Source organism: Bombus flavifrons, chromosome 7 (assembly GCF_040668555.2).
Source record: "Bombus flavifrons isolate JBK064 chromosome 7, iyBomFlav1_principal, whole genome shotgun sequence".
Taxonomy (NCBI): Eukaryota; Metazoa; Arthropoda; class Insecta; order Hymenoptera; family Apidae; genus Bombus; species Bombus flavifrons.
In genome coordinates, this window is record NC_138448.1 from 631,002 (window position 1) to 652,715 (window position 21,714).

A 21,714-nucleotide genomic window follows, 5' to 3' on the forward strand; every position below is an offset into this window, starting at 1 on the left:
TGTATACGTCATTTCTATAAAATATTGTACAATATTTATTTCATAATAAATTTCTTGCAAATTTAATAATAAATTTCGAAGCATAATAAATACTTATCTCATTAAATTTGGTAAAAATACTTTCCCTATACTCACCCTTACAAAAATCTATTATCCACAACCATTTAAAATCACTGGAGCCTCATCTATCTGCCATCACGACTATAAACCGCGTTGTCTATAAAAAAGCTAAACATCTTTCCCCTCGTATCCCGCGTTATTTCATTATACAGTGAAAAGGTTCAGCTTGACTCGAACCTCCCCTAACACTTGAATTACCCGCGACACAGCCCGCATTCAGGCTGGCAAACAGCAATCAAAAGACGGCCGATGCAATTAGAAGAGCATTAAACACGCGAGAAAGTGTCCGTCCCATCGCTAACGTTCGCTCTTTTACCTCACAGAGAGACAGTTAGATGGAACAAAAACTCGAATGGTGGGGAGAAAAAGGGAAAAGAAGAAGCGACGCGCAGCGAAGAGCCGTAAAAACTCGAGAATTCAACTGGCAAGTGGGGAAGGTTAATTTCCTGGAGCACCCGATAGAAAAAAGCTTGCTTCGAGGCCACAGGTGCATTCATTCAGTGCATGACAGTAATTAATCTCTCCCTGGCCGTTTCCCGCTTTTCTCTGCCACCCTCTTTCTCTCTATCCAGCCACTGTTTTGCCCCTGGAAAGAAGGAGAAAAAAAAGGAAAAAGTCGAGCCCAATTCGCGCCTCGTTTCCTCGCATATATCCACTTGTTCGCGGCCACATGAGCTTCAACAGTGATTCACCTACTAGTACGATTGGAGAGGGAAACCGTGAAAAGATAGACAGAGAGTGACGCATGCGCACTTCGCAGAAGAAATAATAAAGGTACTCGAAAGGTTGCCCGCCTCGCAAGTTATATCTCGAGTCGTAAGTTTACAGTAGGTCGAGGCTAAAGAGAATTGAGAATTGAGAATTGAGAAGGGGTGGATAGAAATCTAGAAAACTGAATTCAGGATAGTCTCCGTCTTTCTTTCTTTCTTTATTGTTTCTTCTTGTTTTCTTATTCGAATTTCCCGGATTATATAACTGGTACTTGCGACGCGCGATGGGATGAATTTTTATTTTGACAGTTTGATTCCTGGTGACGTACTTAACGTAGAAATTCTTTATTGGTTTAGATGCGTGTAGAAACTTTGAAGTATTAAGTTGTTCCAAAAGTTTGTTCTATTGAAACAAAATGGATCACACATAATTCAATAAAATAATATAAAACAAATAATGTTGTGCATCTACTATTTCCTTGTAAAACGAAAGAAACTTTTGGGACAAACTAATAGAATTCTACTTCAGTAAAGGAGAGATTAAGAAATTTTATTCGCGAGAAAATGGACTATTATTTTTAGGATTTACTTTTTAATTTAATTTTTATTACATAGGATTAAGTTCTTCATGTGTAAATTTTTTGATGTCTTATCGGTAAAAATATTTGAATTTTTATAGAATTGGAGCAATGAACAAATATATATATATATGTAATTCTATAATATACAAATTTATTAATTTATGTTTCATGTATACATAAAGGAGTATGATAAGAGTTGGTTGATTTTGGACCTTGCTGTCAACGATAAATTTTATCAGAGTATGTTTCGATATCTTTTAAAGACTATGAAATGCATAATTTTTTATCCCCTAGGGAACGTATAGAAAATAAACGAAAACTTTGAAATATTGCCTTAGCACGTTTCTCTCTTCGGAAAGTGATCTATCGTCCAAATAATTATTCCCAATATATAGTAGTAGGTAAATTCTTTCTAGGTTGATGCCACACATAGTCGAGAAATTATGAAATTATTGTTATGTGAGAACAAGGACCCGCGAGTGCCTGCGAGCCTTTGGAATGGTCAGAATGTTTTATGACACAAAAATCCTCCATAATAATTAACATTTCTAGTACTAACCCAATTCTGCTCTATCTAATTCTTTCCTATTTACACTATATTCACCTTCCCAACATAAAGGTCCATCCTTTACAAAAAATATCATTTCCATTAAACGCAACTCTATCACTCGTGCTACGTAGCTGCCGCTCCCAATAAATCCCAGTAAAAGAGCATCATCACCACACCATCGACAAAAGCCACAAAACGAAATAAAAACTGGCTGTTCACAGTTAGAGACTATGCGGTAGGTCGCCATTGACGCTAGAAACAAGACGGGAAACTGAAGAGCGACCTCGCGTCTCCCTTTTTGCTTCACTTCCATCTTCACACGTATTTTTTCAATCCTTAATTGCGATTCCGCCCAACCTGGCAGGGAAAACAGGAAGGGAAGAGGATCAACAACGAATGGAGACTCTTCAATTAGCGGATCGTCGCGACGATGACGGTACGCATGTCGTTAATACGCTTTTCCAACCGTTAATGACCAACTGAATGGAACTTTCATTCTGTACGTCGTCAAAAAGAATCGGAGTATCCGGTGCATTCGCGCGCGTTTCGTCGGTTTTCGGCAGCTTTTCAACCGTGTCGGTTCGCGACAAACCTGCAGGAAACCGATTAGCGAAGCAATTACCGCAGCAGCTAGTTCGTTACGCTAAATTAGAACGAAATAATTTGTTTTCGATGAAAAGAATCTTCGTGGAATTAAAGTAAAATTCGCTTACGCGCTCTTTAATGTGGACACTTTTTCTATGGTCCTCTTTTGGGATTGTCTTTTATAGCTGTTGAATTATGTCTATTCTACTGTGTGTTTTTTTTATATGTTATGATTCATTCGTTAACGACGTCATGCGAGGTTGCGTTTCAGTTGTGGGCTTTTTGAAGTTCACTTTTCGACTTGGTTGCTTGTTAGATTGGGGCTAGCTCGATTTAGGAGATCAGATTTGTTTTAATTGTTCCGTTCATATTTATATATATATCATTTGAAAAATGAAACAAACGCGCGGTCGGATTCGGACAAACTCAAAGAAAACGTCCAGGAAGGATGATAAATCGAGAAAAATTTGAAGAACTTAATTACATTTATAGAAATGTACCTTTAAAATACCTCCATCTATGAACAAAATCCACATATCGTAAGACGTTATTTAATTTTGCCTTAAGACGTTTTTTCTACTATTGATATATTCAGATCTATTAGTTTACATAATTCTACCTCATATATTCAAGTTTATAGATGGTTTCTCTTGCGTGGAGCATCAAGTCAAGTTACTAAAAGCAATATTTATCATTAGACTATGGATATTGTATTTTTACAAACATAATTTGAAAAATGAGATCTAAGCAGAAATTTATTTCATCCACTAAATAGTATAAAAAGTATCATATTTATACCTGTACTTGTGTAAGAATTTTAATCATGTATCGAAGTTACGATAACAGGTATACATAATTTCCATATAAGAAGTTACACACAATGATCTATTCTACTGTATCACTATTTATTTTTTAAATAACTATGCAATTTTACAAGATTTGTATATCAAAGACACTAATTTTATTATTGTATATATGTATAATATAAATAATATATAGATAACATAACACAAATAATGTCAAAATATAATACAAAGAATTAATTCTATTATAAACATTAATATATATACGCGTGTGTGTGTCTTTTTAAATAAAACCTCAATTTCAAGTTAAAACAGACTACAATCATTTCTCTTTTAACTCTTTAATTACATACTCATGTCAGACAGAGGGCAATTTCAGACTTACATTTATTAATTCCCGTTTGACGACTGCACACGACGCGTCCCGGTTCTCCATCGACTATAATACGGTTAATGCTGATTCTTTAGCAGCGGTCGCAGCGGGGGTCGCGGCTCTTTCCTTATTCTCGAGAAGCATTCAATTATAGACTTCAATTCAAAGGCAGCGCATTAGCATACGCTGAATAATTCATGGTCGAACGGTTAATCCAGCAATATGTAAATTAATCCCACTAATTGCGAACAACAATACGAACGTTGCGACGCGAATCGTCCGGCGATTTATGCGCATATTTCGCGGGTCAGTTTTTAACGAGACTACGCGACAATTTCGCGGTTTGAAAGTCGATCGAAAATGAGAAAGGGAATCAATGCAGTAAGCAAGCCAGAAAAAGAAAAATAAAGAGAAAGAGATAAGAGAGAGATGTTCTATCGCGAATTATTATTTTATCTGTAATTGCTCTGCGAGCGATTTACGAAGCGTTGCGTCGCGTCGCGTACGCTCGAGCAACGTCACGATGGGTTCGACCGAGTATAAATAATAATAACTACTACGAGAAAACAGCAGTGACAAAGATGCATCTGTAATTAACACTCAGACCGAGAATAAGTTCCGTTGGAAGTGCAAATTGAGTTCATGGATGTTTGTGTTGGAGAGATAATGTGATAGTGTGATGAGAATGCAAATAGGGAAATGTATTGTGAATATATATTCAGCTGATTTTGGAAAGTTAAAACCGGATTAGTAATGATAAGTAGGGAAGACCTATACAAAACCATATATGTATGTACGAGGGTAAAATTACCCACTATCTATTATCTATTCTATCATATTTCATTTTATTTTGTATTGTGTTTCAGTAGATAAAAACTATCGATGCTATTATGAAATAAAAAATGCAATATAAATTAAATACTTAAGAATTAGTTAACCTAAATTAAATTCTTATATCATTTATAGGTGCAATAGAATTACCTCACAGTTAACAAATACATATGTATATAGTATCATAGAATTCTTTTTCTTTTAATCTGATAACAAATTTAATAATAAATTGTCCCAGAAATTTTTACAAGTTAATAAATTTCATTAAAGCTTTAGTCTCATTAATTATGGTGTTCATTTCAAATAGCACGTATGAAGATCACATGCGGACAATTTAACAAATCGATTTTCATTGAATTTCTGATTCTCATAACACTTGCAAGCTACAAACAGGATTATTTTATACACTTAAAAATATAAACCTTATGGAAGTAACTAATAAATCCACGTTGTTTTGTTAGAAACAAATAATATTAGTTTATTTATTACATTAGTTTAATTTAATTAACATCAGTCTGCATAATTAATGTTGTATTAATAATTATTTGAAAGGCTGATAAAAGCACATTTAATCAACGAAATCAAATGAATCGTATTGAATTTTCAAATTACTCTTCTATAATATATAGGAAATGTTATTCACCTGTGATCTTCGAGCGTAATAAAACCCATATCATAAATACAGCATAGAAAAATTCTTCAATTAGATGTAGGTATTGTATGTTGAAATTGTATCTTTATAAATATATTTAGTAAAAATTTGTTTAAAAAAATTTTGATAAAATTTTCTGGTCCAATTTTGTATTTTGTACTGAAACGGAAAATTTGTAAAAGATGTTAAAATAACATGTGCAATTGCATTTGAAAGGCAAAATCGTTGAAAATAAGTTAGATTATGACAAAGCTTGGGCATTAAACGTGGCGTATGTACGCGTTACACCTGGAAAAACGATGTGGGTGTATCGTGCACAGTGGAAATTTCATTTTAATACCGTCTACTTTGTACATAAGCACGAGTGAACTACACGACTCACGCCGCGAGAGCTAGTATCGTTTTAAATGGCGAATAATGCAATCTCTCGACAAAGACCACAGAGACACTGCTGCAACGTAACGAGGCCTCAAGACGCGGAGAAGAAGAGTGATTACGCTTCCCCTCGAAAACACCACTGATGCCGGATTACCGGGAGAATTACAACGTAAATTTTGTGATGCGGAAAACAGGGCTAAAAAATGGAGTAACGGGCGTGAAAATGTGATTTAAAAAGTAAGCTATTTTCATTACTCAATGAATATTTTCTTTATATTAGGCAAAATAATAACATTATTCATCTATTAATAATGTACGTATGTGGATAAAGTTCACAGAATATTATAGTCGTTAAAAGTTCTAAAAGATAGTATATACTGTCAAAATCTTCTTTCCCATTTTTGTTAGAATTTGTCAATAAAACTTCAAATGATTTATGTTCATGTTCATATGCAGTATTGTGCAAAAGACATATAATAGTGATCTCACTATGATAACTAGTCATATTTTTAAGCAATATTCCTTTTGTGGTAGTACTTATTTACAGTTACTTTTGGTTCACAATTTTTTAGATATATTTCAAGGAATTGAATCCCAAATTAAATGTTATAAAGCAAATATAAACGGCATACAATGACCTACAAAATTTAAGTAAGAATTAATAAATACAGTAAAGCCGAAAGCAAAGGAATAACTTGGAGGAAATGTTTGATAATTGCAGATAGAATCAAATTCGTAGACTCTTCTACTAGTTGAACTCGCGCTTGATTTAGCGGACACCTTGCATTTTTGGGGGAAATTTAGAGTTGTGGAAATATATAAAAAAATATATAATATAGTATAATGTCAAGAAGCATAAATATACAAAATATTTATCATTGCCATGATTTTTCAGGCTATTCCGCTAATTGATTAAAAATTATTTCAAACAAAAATTGACAACAAATTGTAGTAACAAGAATTTTCAAAAACTTGATTTTTTTAAATGGTACTACGTAATTTTTCTCAACTGATATCGGAGACTCATTTAAAAATATCTTGTATAGAAGTTTAAAGAAGATTTAAAGAAATATATAACATAATTTAAGAAGTCATAATATTGTTACAGATGAAGAACATTCGGCCTCCACCTGCACTTTTTCAATTCTTCATTTCTGGGATATCGTTTGTGATATACATCCGGAGAGTACTTTTCTCAGAAACCTTGAACGGTTACTTTTTCATATGCACACAAACTCTTGATCCACCTCTACCATAAAATTTCGAGATTTTCACGGCATAAGGAACCGAAAAATAACGCTCTTACGACGGAATGGTTAGAATGTTACGATGAGTGTTACCGTGTCATTTTTTTATTAATCGAGTTACGAGGCCTTTCTAACATTTTCAATGACATCCTGATTTCGCATCAGATTCGTCTGCATTTTGTCCAACCTCATAACAGTTCCCCGACTGGACGTCGGGTTCGTCTGTGCTGCTTTCCAACCTCCTAGCAGCTCCCCGACTTCGCATCAAGTTCGTTCACCAAGTTTCAACCTTCTGCGACTCCCTGACTTCGAGCCAGGTTCGTCCGCAAATGACTTCATTCTAGAGGACCCCTGATTAGTGATTGCGGATCAGGTTCACTCTCGTGAACAATAAACCTATGGCTTCCTCACCTCGCATCAAGTTCATCTGCGTAGTTGCTAACATACTGCAACCATATTCCATAAAATACTACATAATACTACATAATACTACATAAATACCGCTGGCGCGGTATGCTGTTCAAAGCTCCAACTCGTAACAATTTATAAAAATATGTGTAGAAATTTGAAGAAGCATGAAATATATTATACTGTCTGAAGTTACAGTGTGTTATTTAAGGTTTTATAAGTATCTTAATACTTAGAGAATAGACTGGTCAGAATGTACAATACAAAATTTAATTTATCGAGTTAAAAGTCTTTGGATCTAATTCGAGATTTTAATTCATGAATCTACAATTTGATTCAAAGAGTTCACAATCTATGGTCGAAGGTCTGGATCCTGAGCAATGAAGAATGAAGTATTCGGAGCACGTGTGTAGATCTAAGGTGAATTCCCAAGTTTCCACGGTCAGAGAGTTCGCAGTCCAGCAAGAACGGCTCAATGTCGATGTCACGACTTTGGATGATTAAATTCAAGATAGCACCTGCATGAACATATTCTGTGAAGTTTTAGGTCGAGGTTGTGATCTCACAATGTGATTGCTCGAGAAGTTCTGCCATGTCTTTCGAACGATTTAAATTGAATTTTATTCTGTTAACCTCTTGCCTTATGACATCGAGTCATACCCCTGGCAGGGATTATATGAAGAAAATTCGTGCTGTTTTCAAGTACTGTTTCCTCATCGTTAAACTCTACTGTACTCTAGCAATTAGAAATGTGATTATGTATATTTATTTAATAAAGAATTTACCATTGCATAACACTTATGAAAATTAATCGTTTAAAGTCTTGAAAAAGTTATTTCAGTATGAACGTACCAAAGTCCTTCGCAATCAGAGATGATATAGTGAGCGAACATTGCAATCGAAAGTGATTCCAGAGATTGTCATGATTTCAAAATCAATAAGACGTTAAAAAGGAGTTGAAGCGCTTTTTCGATACCTGAGAAGGAAACTTTTATAAAAAAGAAGTAGAAAAGTTGTTGAATCGTTAGAAAAAGATAACAGGAAGCCGAAGGTGACTACTTTCCTGAGCAAACTATTGTTTGACATACTTTGTCTTCTCTGTAACATTTATCTCACATCTATTAAAATTGCACTTTCTTCGTTATTTAATAGTTCCGATTATAAGTACATAGACTCATGAAAATTTTTGAGTATAGAATTAGAGAATTGATGATTGATTGAGGTTAGGAAAGTTATTTTGTAAATGAAAAATCTTAATTATGTTTGTAGGTTAGGTTGACTTTAACTATAACCCCAACCTTGTTCGGAAATATTAATTTTTTACATTAAAACTAAAATGTAGATAAAAAGATCTAACCCATTGACAGTAAACATCTTTTATGAATTTATTGTTATGTAAAACTTCGAAATTTTATTAGCACTGTTAAAAAAACATTAGAAGCTATTAGCATTAATAGCATTCAAAAAGATTTCTCATTTTGTAATTATTTATGAATAAAATTTCCAAACCTTGCATATTTTTAAATACTTCATGTTGATGTACCACATTCAGATAAAGTTTACTTTAATACATCGAATTTAAAACATAATTCCTTTTAATCTTCAAGGAAATTATTTAACTTACTATTGGTTTATCTTATATTTTATATTAAGAAAAAAGAAAAATTACTCATAATCACGCTTAATTTCTACATCATTTATATTTTGTAAGAAATTTATTTTTATAAAAATGTTCGAAAGTTCATATAAATTTTTATACAAATGTTTATACAAATATACTTTTCTGTTCAATTTTTCTTAACTAATGACACTATCTTAATTTAGTAAACTGCAAACTGCTTCTTTAAGTAATATTAGTCTTACTTTAATCAATTTCATCTTGTATTTCCATATCAATGTCAAAAACAATAATTTGGAATAAATATTATTTCATTCAGTCTGTAGTATTTCTAAATTGTATTTCCTGAGATCGACAATAGTTATCAGAAAAGCTATTAACTCATTTTGTGTATGTTTCTTAAAGTAGATAGGCGTAGAACTGTAGAAGATATAATGTAAAGTATTACATAGCAGTTCTCATCAATTCGATTTATGCAAATTTTTTAAAACTTTTACAAATACAAATTGATTTGCATTTAAAAAAACTTTTAGATTTATTATTTACAAATTTCTTCCAAGATAAAAATAAAATTACGCATACATTTTCCGCTGATTTCGGGATATTTATGAATGTATTCATAAAAGATATTTGATAAATATATAATATCTTTCTTATGAAACTCAGTCTGAAGATTACCTAGAATATTTACTATATGTATATACCTTATTTGTTACAATGTTTGAAATAAACAAAGTTGAAAAAAATTTTTGTCGAAAATGGTTGCTTTCTATACCCACTTTATTTATAACACTATGATTAGTCTGCGGCTATTTATGCAAATTTATATTTTATAATATTAACAAATAAAATTTCTGCCAATATTTGTTTTACTCACTAAATATAATAACGAATATTGTGCTTTAAATATGTTAACTGTCTTTGCGTATCATGTGCGTTCTGTGCATATTAGTATCTTTAAATTTTCCTTAAATGTATAAAATACTACAGTTTAATTGCAATAAACCATTTGTTGCTCCTTAATGGATTAGTAATTCACAAAGACAATAAACCATTATGTTCACAACAAAAGAAACGCAATTTGCAAAATTCATATTAGGCTACGTTCGATGGTTGAATCCTTCAGAATCTGTTTTTTATAGGCCATTTCGTTGAACAGCTGATTTCTACGGCCTAGCACTGGAAACGTTATATCCATGGTGTCGGTTTACATGTAACACGTAACACACTGGTACACGCCGTAGAACGATACACGAGCGCAATAAAATAGTCAACAGCGCAGAAAAGAAGGCACTGGAGAAGCGAAATCGTGGTCTACTCGTTTTCAGTAACGTCCGGCTTGTCGATCGTGCAACTTAGGGTCTCCTCTTCGATCTTTCCCCTCTCAACTACAAAAGACAGTGCTTCAGAGTCCAGAGACAACAACCGGTTCCCCATCTTTTTTTTTTTCTTCTTTCCTCTTCTTCTTCGTGTTCTCCTCCTCCTTTTTCTTTTTGTTTTGTTTTTTCTCTGTAGTTTCTTAATGTTTGGTATTTCTTCTTATTATTATTTTTCTTTCTGTTTATCGTCTTCTCGTTGAAATTATGTTAAGTCGAATCATGATTTGAATATTTTAGAAAAAAGAATATTATAGAACTGAAGCTTTTCATAGTACTTAATTAATTAATATTAAACTCAATAAACAAAAATTAAGGTACATGTACAGATTGAACTCAGCCTCTCCGATATCGATGATTTTTAAATATATAGTGGAGAGCATGATTTTGTATAACTTATTTCTATACATATAACCGGCGGTTTCGCGCAGTTTCCGAGATATTCGCAAAAAACTATCGATACCACTACAATGAATGTATACCTATACTGCGTGTGACAACGTATGCGCCAGTACTGTTGGTTGCCGGCGGTTGCTTATCTTCTGTTTACAAACGAGGATCGGTTGTGCTTAAAGGCTCTATACACAACGTGCATATTTGCATATGCAAGATTGTAAGAAATATTTCCCGCAGGAAGGACTTGCTTATGTGAGTCTATGGGGGCTGGCAAACCCACGTTCCCGAAACCGGGGAGGACCGTCGGGACAAGCGTCCCACTTACGTGAGTCCTCTATGTACACCGCAGGGAAGGTTGCCGGAAGTGTAAGGCGTTTAAGTACGGTTACGCTCTCTCTACGTGGCCTTGGGTAGTAGCGCACCCACGATCCTGATGCCAAGGATGGGACCGTCGGGACAAGTTCCCGGGTACTTTGTACCTTGAGACCCCTGCTTACGTGACTCCTATCTGGAACTGCCGAGCACGGTTAGCAGGTCGCCGGCCAGCAGTTACTTGGCCGTACATCCACACGATATTCCCACCAATGACTAGGGTTGGTACCACGGGGGTCGAGTAAAAGCCCGGAGGGAGTAGCGAACCCTCAGCTCGGCCAATTATGGGTTTGGATTCGTGGTGGCAGTAGTTGACGGCCAAGATGCTGGCAAGAGGGCCGATTTGAGGGGTACTTGGCTCTCCCAAATGACCTTCGGCGGATGAGCAGCGTCCCACCTGCTCCGGAACCGTCCTGGAGAGATGGTAGGGCTTAGAAAACGGCCCGTTCGACCTGAGACGAGCGACAGCCCCTGCCAGGCTTAGCTAATCCAGGTAGCAAGGTACTGGGTGCCTTGTGCGCTGGTTCCCAATCCCTATGGCCCTAGGGGTGGCCTGGGTACTGTATGGCGATAAATTTGCGCTAAGGAAAGCACCCGTTACCAAAGATGAGAATACTTGTAAGAAATATTTTTCCGCATGGGTGGGAGTGCAAGAACTGCGTGTCGCGGTGTCGTAAGTCCTTTGGGTAATGGCGAACTCACGGGCAGGGTGGGACCGTCGGGAATAAGATTCAGGACCGTGACAATCGGCATCGACCGAGGCCAGTCTTTAACACCCCCTGTTACGTCGGGCGACACTCTACCTAGCCCAAGCCACACACTGCGGGCCAGACGGGAACCAGATGTCCGCTCAACCTTGCTGCGTACCCTCAATAGTCTTAAGGACCCATCATAAATCCTAGTAATTTTTTAGCTAAGGTCCTTCAGACCCAACAAATATCGCCTTTCCGAATCATTTTCTAAAGACTAGTGTCTACTACGGCTTGACAAGGGAAAGTTAGTTTTTCTCACGTACGATGCTTCCTACTAGCAACTTTCTATCGAGGGCGGCTAAGACCCTTCCTAGTCCACCAACCTTCGTTTAACCAATCAGAAGCAATGTATACTTCCCTCACTTTCCTGACCAAAAATGTCATGAACAAATCCGATGGGCCCGTGCGCTAGACACACCCATCGCTAGCTTTTCTCCGACACAGCATCGTCACCCAACTTACTTCTCCTACGACATTAGGAGAGTCAAGTCAACTACTTCTTCTGCGACATCAGAAAAGTCAAGTCAACATGTCAGTAACGGGTTAAGCAACTATAACAAAACTCTATGAGCCTTGCTCTATCCTCAACGAATATTGTGCCAGTGTATCGCGTCTCTATACGCTAATTTATTGTTGACGATATATATTATAAGCAACGGTGTAACTTAAGTGGAAAAATATATAATTTATAATTCTGTGAATCACAGTGTTATACTAACTGAATCACCCCTATTATCTTAACGGAAATCAGGGGATCGATCAACTCGTGGTGTCGATTATTATAATCGTAACGGGAATTTACGACTCCCGTTGACGTCTCTCCTCGCGATTGCGTCTCCCCGCGATTGGTCGAAAATACACCCCCCGCTTTCATGAGTCCCATCTGGTCCTGTCGAGTAATGACGGCTACAGGGACCCCGGCTGATAACGACGTGGCCGTCGAACCACTTCGAAAGTTCCACCAATGACTTAGATTGGTACCATGGGGTCCGAGACCAGCCCCGGGGGTTTGCGTTCCCCTCGTCCTCGGCCACTTGATGTTGGACTCGTGAGGGTAGTGGTTTATAGCCAAATGGCCAAAAGGAGATGCCAGCCGCAGGCTTTATGCCTCCCCGCAGGTGCAGAGGTTGCCAGGCGCAGGCTCTAGGCCTCCTCGGAGGACGTCGGCGGGTGAGCAGCGACCCAACTGCTCCGGTACCGTCCTAGTGAGACGGTAGGGCTATGGTAATGCAGCAAGATTACCCCTGAGGCATATATGTATTGTCCGTGATAATTGTAGCTGCTGGCTGTAGAAGTCGCTGATGGGGTACTGCTATTTTTCTTTTAATTTAGATGCGTGGAAGTAAAATAGGACTACGGGGCGCCGGGATTCGAACCCGGGTCCCGAACGTTCGTAACCTAAGGTGCTAACCACTGCGCTACTGTTGTCCCGTGTTAGTGTCGAGTGGCGGTATTTGTTGTCGAGTGCCGCCACGCCCCTTTACCAGTTCTAACGTTTTTCTTTCTTCTTCTTTTCTTTCTTCTTCAACGAAGGTTGTTGAGTATTAGGGCTGTCTTTGTTCCGCGCAGGTAGATCCTATATGCTAAGCTTATTCTATTTACATGCATTTCCTTAAACTACTTAATGCTACGCATTTAATCTATTCGCTTCATTCGCTTCGCATATTGACTTTTCTATTCATAATCTGCTTGGAATCGCTCCGAAAAGCGTACTTTCCTGCCCGGGCGTGTGGTGTATCCACTTTTCGGATACTCTTCGCTCCGAATTGTCCGCTCTTCGTTTCGACTGTTTTAGGTTTCGGGCTGGGTGAACACGTTGCGTATTTCTGTGCAAATTTCGTCTTGTTGTTGTTGCTCAATATCGTTGGGTTCAACAAAAGCGGGTTTTAACCGGTCTATGGAAACTCTTAGGTTCCTGTTGGTTATTTCTATGGTAAAGTTTTTATCGCCTCGTTGTATCACCTTATATGGCCCGTCGTAAGGTAGTTGCAAAGAGCTTTTGGCTGCGTCATGGCGCAAAAATACATATGCCGATGACGCGAGTTCGCGGAAAATGAAAATTTTCTTCATGCTATGTCCTGTGATTGGATGTGGTTTGAGTTTTTCGATGCTCTCTTTTAACCAGTTCGCGTATTCTGAGTTTGCCTGTTGATCCGCTGTTAAAAAGAATTCTGTCGGCAACCGTGTTACGGTTTCCATAAACTATTTCGGCTGCCATTGCGCTCAGGTCCTCTTTAATGGCGGTTTGTATACCCAATAAAACGATTGGCAAAATTTCTACCCAGTTGCTCGTATCGTGGGATTCGCTGCTTTCAACTCTCGATATAATCGCTTTACCATCCCGTTGAACGCAGGATGATAAGCTGTCGTGCGCAAATGCTTGATATCGAGCAACCGGCATAATTCTTCAAATAGTTCGGACTCAAATTGGCGTCCTCGATCAGATGTTATTCTTAAAGGCACGCCGAAACGAGCTATCCAGAAAAAAGGAGGGCTGATGCAAACGTTAAACAATATTGGTAGTCTTGAAAATATTACATCACGATAATAATGTCTATGTGTATGTGTTCGAAGCGGCCTGCCAACGCTCCGAATGTTCCGTCTGGTGAGGTTACATGCCTGGTGATCTTATATCGCTGATACGGGATACATTGTCGTGTCCAGCTTCGACAATCCTTGTTCATTGACGGTCAGACGAAACGCGTCGTCACCAGGATCTGTGTAGTGCGTATTCCTGGATGGGAAAGTCTGTGTAGCGAATTGAATACGCTGCGCTACAAGGGTTTTGGTACATACAGTCGTACGACTTCGCTCGTTACGTCGCCAAATATTTCCACATCGTACCTTTCTTAACTGTAACGTGCATGTACCGGAGTTGATGATTTTGCGTAACTCGGTATCGTTCTCTTGTGCGGCTGCGAGAGATCTGTGGTCTACGGATTTTCCGATCGCTTCAATCTGCGATAAAATCGTCGGCTACGTTGTTATCTAGGCCTTTAATATACCGGATTTCGGTCTTAAACTGCCCAATATAATCAAGGTGCCAGAATTGGTGCGGCAAACACTTACCGAGATTCTGGTTAAACGCGTATGCGAGAGGTTTGTGGTCCATAAAAATCACAAAATTTCTCCCTTACGCGCTATACTTTCGCTGCGCGGAGGTTAAGGATTTCGTAACGAAACCCAGCGGCTGCTATGTGTCGTTCACACGTTGCTGCAAGACCGCTCCTATTGCGTAATCGGACGCGTCTATCGCGAGGCTAGCCAGCGCGACTGGTATCGGATGGGCTAACATCGTCTGCATGGGCGCGCCTAACAGGCGTCTGCGAAGGCGCGTCTCGACTCGCGGAAGGCATCTTCGGCATGTTCCGACCACGTGATAGGCGCCCTTTCTTGCCCTTCTTTACGCCTTTTAGCATCTCGTTCAGCGGTTGGAAAATATACGCGGCCCCCGGTAAGAAACGTCGGTAAAAGTTAGTCATACCGAGGTACCTTCGCAGATGCATATCGGTCGAGTACTTCGGAACTTCTACTTTTGCATCCACATGTTCGAGTAGCGGTTTTATTTCATCGACGTTTACCGTGTACCCAAAATAGTGATTTCACTTGAGGGGTTTATTACCACGCCGTAATCATTTAGTCGTTTTAACAGCATTCGCAAATGTTCGCGGTGTTGTTCCTCGTTTTCAGAGGCTACCAGGAAATCGTCGATGTACGCGTAAACAAAATCTATACCGCGCGTCCTCGGGTGCTATCGGAATTTGATAGTACGCGCGGACGAGATCGAGTTTTGAGAAGATCCGCTTACCACGCAGTTGTTGCGTGAAATCTTCGAAATGCGGCGGCGAATACCTGTCAAGTATGGTATGGGCGTTCAGCGCTTGGTAGTCGTCGCAAGGTCGTAGCCCTCCGTCTTTTTTAGGGACACCATGCAGGGGCGACGCCCATAGGCTCTTTGAGGGTCTAATCACTCCTTGCTCCAACATCATCTCGAATTCCGCCTTCACGTGTTTGAGGCGGTCAGGGGTGAGGCGTCGAGGCTTGTTGTAGACCGGCAGTTCTGGTGTCGTCTTGATATGACGTTTCACGCTGTGCCGGGTTCTTTCTTTTCCGAAAACGAGCGGACGGGTTAGATCCGGGAATTCCACGAGGAACTGGTGGTACATTGATTTACCGACAATCGTTTTTATCGACGCTATGTCAGCCTTGGTCGAGTATGCCGTCGACGACAGGTTGGTGGTTGTGTCGACTGAGTAGTAGCTTAGAAAGTCCACTCCAATGATGAGCGTGTTAACGTCCGCCATTATGAAAGGCCATTTGAAGGCTCGTCGAAGGAGACAGGTTCAGGGTCACCGCCATGGTACCATACGTCGCGATTCGTGTCCCGTTGGCCGCGAACAGTTCTGTTCGCGGGTCCGCATAATCTGTTGCGCGGATACACGCATAGGTTGCCCCCAGTGTCCGCGAGGAAGGAAATCTTCGAGCTCCTGTCGGTTACGAATATACGGCGGGAAACGGAGCCGTCGTCGCGCGCTGCGTTCGCGAATGGCTGCTCGCGTTTCTCTGGTTCCAGCTAGATGGGGGAGGACTTGTTGCGCGGCTTCGGAAGGTTTCGTGGTAGTAACATTGGCCCAGGTGCTGCCCCCTTTCTCCGGAACGCGGTCGGCGGCGTTTCCAGCACGCTAATTTCCGCTTACTATTGGTTCAGCTCGTCTTGTATGCCGTCGTAGTCGTAGTCATGGTTCGCTTGCCATTGCTATCCGTCCTGCCTCTGGCCGGATCTCGTGGATCCGGTCTGCCATCTCGGTCAGGGCGTTTGCATCCGTTTTACTCATAATGGCCAGTACTCGCTGCGTGTTTACGGGAAGACGGTTTTTCCAGAGCGTCCGGGACTGCGGGGGTGACCAGCTTCTTCAAGTCCCTGTAGAACTGTGACGGCGTCCGATCTCCTATTTCTTTGTTCTCGAGCAACTTCCGCACTGTCATACTGTCCGAATCGGCCAGTCTTTTGATAAGTTCGTTCTTCAACCTTTCGTATCGTCCCGTCCCCAGCGGGTCGAGATCCCTAGGTCCGCGATGGCAATGTTAAATTTCGTTTTGTCCCTCACAATGTGCGCGGACTCGAACTGCGCTTTTAATAGGATAAACCACAGCATGACTTTTTGCGACCAAAATTGCGGTATGCGGAGTTGTTGGCCCACCGCGTCCACATTGGCGGTGGCGTTCGTCGCGGGCACTTCCTCGCCAGCACTTGTCATCTCGAACACAAATGATCCGCGGAAATGACGTCTATATGGCACTAAGACGTTCACTTATTTCTCTTGAGATCGCATCGGGGTCACCAATTTGAGGTGTAGGACGTGAAGGGTGCTAAAGGAATAATCGGCGTATTAATTTAATTGTGCGCTTATGAAAAGAGAAAGTTTTCTTCCGGGGCAGGGAAAGTTTTTGCTTGTCGGACGCCCTTGCGATCTCCCGTAAGTCCCAGGGTTTTCTTCTTTACGACATCCTGGCCTGGACGGGACGGGGCCATGCGGCCAACACATGCATTTTAACCCTGGAATTTTGTTTATGGCCTTGTGCCGCTACAATGGAAAAGCGCCCCTTTCGACCTGAGACGAGTGAAAGCCCCTGTAGGCCGGAACTGGCACAGGTAGCAAGGTCAGGGACCAAACGGTTCCAACCGGACTAATGGCTGTAAATCCCAACTCCGACGGCCGTGGTATGGATGGGTCTGATATAGTTTTCTAGCCCAGGGACGGTCTCATTAAAAAATAACGCTCCGTCAATAGACTTGATAGGTGTAGTTTATAATACTTGTAAGAAACATCTTCCCGCAAAGAGGACCGCCGGGAGTGTAGAACCGCGTGTTGCGGCTGTACCCCGCTTGCGTGAGTCCTTTAAGTAATGGTGAACCCATAGACCCGAGCCAGGATGAGGCCGTCAGGATAAGACTCAAGATCGAGACCATCGGCATCGGCTGAGGCCGATGCCAGTCGGTCCCCGCTTACGTGGGTCCCATCTGGTCATGTCGAATAACGGTCGTTACAGAGAATCCGGCTGGCAGTGACGTGGCCGACGAGCCATTCCGATAGTCCCACCAATGACTTAGATTGGTACCACGGGGGCCGAAATCAGTCTCGGGGGTTCTCCCGCTCTCGGTTGCTTAGTGTTGGACTTGTGGGAGGTGGTTTATAGCCAAATGGTGGCTAGATGGCCAAAGGGGGTCGCCAGGCGCAAGCTCTAGGTCTCCCTGAAGGACGTCGGCGAGAGAGTAGCGCCCCAACTACTCCGGTACAGTCCTAATGAGATGGTAGGATTATGGAAATACGCCCCGTTCGACCTGAGACGAACTTGTAGGCTCCTGTAGGCCGGAACTGATACAAATAGCAAGGCGAGGGACCAAACACGCTGCTTGGGCGTATTCCAACTCCGATGGTCCTAGGAGTGCCCGGGTCTGGTATAGCTTTCTAGCCCAGGAATGAAATCGTTAAAAAAATAACGCTGCGTGTACTTGATAGGTGCAGTTCACGATACTTATAAGAAATATTCGTTACAATTCAATTACAAGCAAATATCATTCATGTATTGAGTTTGAATTTGTATTAGTGTTTATTTTTTTTTATTTTATTTTTTATTAGTTTTTATTATTTTATACATTTGTAAAAACTAACCTAAACCCAAATCCAATATGTACATTGATGATATTCATATTTAATTGAACTATAAGTTGTAACAGACATTTCTTACAGACTCGCAAATGTACAATGTGCAAGGGGTCTTTAAGTTCGCCTGTCCCTCGTTTGTAAACAGAAGATAAGTGGCCGCCGGCTGGCAACCGGTACTGACGCATATACTGTCACGGACGCACAACTGTATGCAGAATTCATTGTAGTGATATCGATAGTTTTTTGCGAATATCTTGGAAACTTCTGTTTTCAAACTGTTGTACAGAATCATGCCAATCTTTACCACATATTAAAAAATGATCGAAATCGGAGAGATTAAATTCGACCTGTACATTTATTACAATTAATTTAATTTTATTTTACATTCTCCATGGTAGAGATTCTGAATAAAATTAAATTGAATTAAAAATTCTAATATTACCAGATTAAATTATAATCTGAGCCTAAATTTTTATGGTTCACGATGACCAAATGGTTAAGAAATAATGATCACATGAAAATTATTATTTCTGTCTAGTTTTTCTCTGATAGAACTGTATCAAATCAATTTCTTATTACTTAGCAATGAACGCTTATCTCGGCAGCAATTATACTTCGTGTAATCTTCAAGTGGACTGTGAAATATTATCATTTCCGAAAATGAATGTAGATGCTGTCAAAACGTTATGTATTTTTGTATGTATTAATTCTAACTTTTTATATAAATTAATCCTACAATGAGTCGCACTAATATTCGGTCATCGAGGTGTGCGAAATGTCACATATTACTATATACATATACCTGTTTACAATAATATAATATAATAAGTGCATAAGTATATTGCATAAGTATAGTCCAGCAAGTATATTACAAGTGCTATTATGTATTAATATTATAAGAATCTACCACATAAACTCGTATATTATAAATGCTAAATTGTAACAAGCGAACGACCATCAAAAATATAGATAGACATTGTTCTCCTTATTTTTGCGACGAACGGGTGTATCAGTTTTGAAAATCATCGATGATAACCAGATGCAAGGTACGCTGAATACATATTTATCGACCAATATAAACGATAGAACAAGGAACAAGCGAAGAAACGAAAAGCGCAACGAAGAAGAAGAAAGCAACAGATAGACACGCCGCACGGATGCACCGTTAATCAATTTGCATAAGAGGAAAGCCGATTGGGACATTAGTGAGTGTACAAAGAACCAAACTAGTTTGGCAGAAAAATAAGAGAGGAAGAGCTGGGTACACCAGAACATAATTCATGTAATTACAGGAGAGCACATTACGCGGCAACTATCCAGCAAGGAAAGCAGGAAACGTGTATCGAACGATCGTAAAGTTGACTCGAGCCTACAGAAGCTCGAGTGACAGGAAAATTAAGTCGAATGACGTAAACGAGTTCGGCGGTCGTGGTGTTCTCCGTCTTTGTCAATCATGTTGCATGGTAACCGGAATTGTAATTTGCTGTGATGGTTGTAAATCGATTGATATTGTACGTAATAATCTATTTGTGATTTATTTTATACCCTGCTGAGACAAAAGTCATTAGAAATTCATGATAATGAAAATAAATATAAAAGAAAGAACGGAGGTAAGAAATGTTATAAATAATAATGTTCGTATAATATAGATTTTTATTAATATTGACTTAACACAACGACTACCGACGAAATCAATTATATTATATTACTTATATTAATATACATATATCTTAAAAATTGTACATTTTCCGAGATGCCTAAAATTTACTCTAAAAGTAAATTATTTTCTAGGATTCTAGTATCATCATTTTATTTAATAAATTATGCTATTTAAAAAGAACGTTACATAAAATTTTAGTCTTAATAATCTTTTTTTAACCCTTTTTTAATACTTTTCTTAATATACCTATAAGCGATCTATATAAACAATATTTTATTGGACATCATAAAAATTCGAAAATTTTATTTGATTTTGAGATTTAATATACAGTAGCTATACAAAATATTTACATATATCTTTATTTTTTAATAAAATGTTTTTTTACAAGGTTCTATCATCTTCATAATACCTGATCTCTTTACTCCTATGAAAGTATTACTAAATAATATGAAATTTATACTTGGACCTAAATTATACTTTGGTGTAAATCCTATAATAAATATCACTGTGCGTAGACATTGTTTGTAGCTATTTTATATGTTTATACTCTTTTAAAACATTACTTTCTACAATGTTTCACTTGGAATATTTCAAAGACTGAAGCAGAGAGAGAGAGAGAGAGAGAGAGAGGGGGGGCGAGCGAGGATAAACGCGAGCAAATAGCGGAGACACACGTAAAAGGTGTCTTCCAACCTTAGTTTCCTTTACCTGGCCGTTGTATCCAGCAGCCGCGTCTCAGGAGGATCATTTAACCGAAATAATTGCCAAACATTGTTTACCTTGTTAGCCGTTAGAAGCTAGCTCGTAAACTTGTGCGAGTTAATAAGCAGAAGCAAGCAAGCAAGCAGCCAGCCAGGCCGGCGGAGCTAAGCAAGCTTGAGTGCGAAACCGTGTGTAAATTAGCGTCTTCAATTTGTAACCATTCGCTTGACTTTACGCCGCAGTTCCGAGTGGCTTCGCGAGAGACGAGTGCCGGGATAACGAGATACTCGCGCAACTGAAACGCAGTGAAACATCCGGAAAATTATATATTTTTACGCTAGAGAGATTGATAGAGGGGACGGAGAATCTTTTTGTGAAAATTGGTAAAATCAGTGAAGGAGGTAGCGTTTATGACGGAATGTTTATTTCGATGTACAGTAACTATAAAAAGTATTGATGTACTGTTATGTTTATTATAGCATCTATATGAGCATACATCCAGTAATTAGGTCCAAGTACATTAAATTTCGTATTATGATGTACACAAATTAATTAAGTACTTAACAATGTCTTCGTGTAACTACAAGAATTGGATACTATGAAAATGAAATGTAGAATCTGACAAATGAAGGCCTCATTGGAAAATAAGGATATGTGCTAATACCTTTTTGTAGCAGCTATACATTGTTTAGTTTCAGAGTTTTATTAGAGACAGAATACTTGTTAAACTATCCAGAGATATAACCAATAAGAGATAGTTCAATAAGTTTATACCTACATATAATATTAAGTCTAAGTACATATCAAGTTTGAATTTAAGCCCTGAGTGGCCAGTAGTCATTCATTTTAACGTTTACGTTTTTGTAGAATGCATGTTTACTACTTTTATTAAAAATTATTCTTTACTATTATTGTTATTACTAAGTTTGTTA

The 21,714-nt window shown here is 38.9% G+C and overlaps 1 protein-coding gene across 11 annotated transcripts in view; it reads right to left on the reverse strand.

Annotated features, from left to right (window-relative positions):
- scalloped (TEA domain transcription factor 1 homolog scalloped) overlaps nt 1-21,714 on the reverse strand; it is a 339,978-nt gene that overhangs the window by 107,944 nt on the left and 210,320 nt on the right. The window lies entirely within an intron of this gene.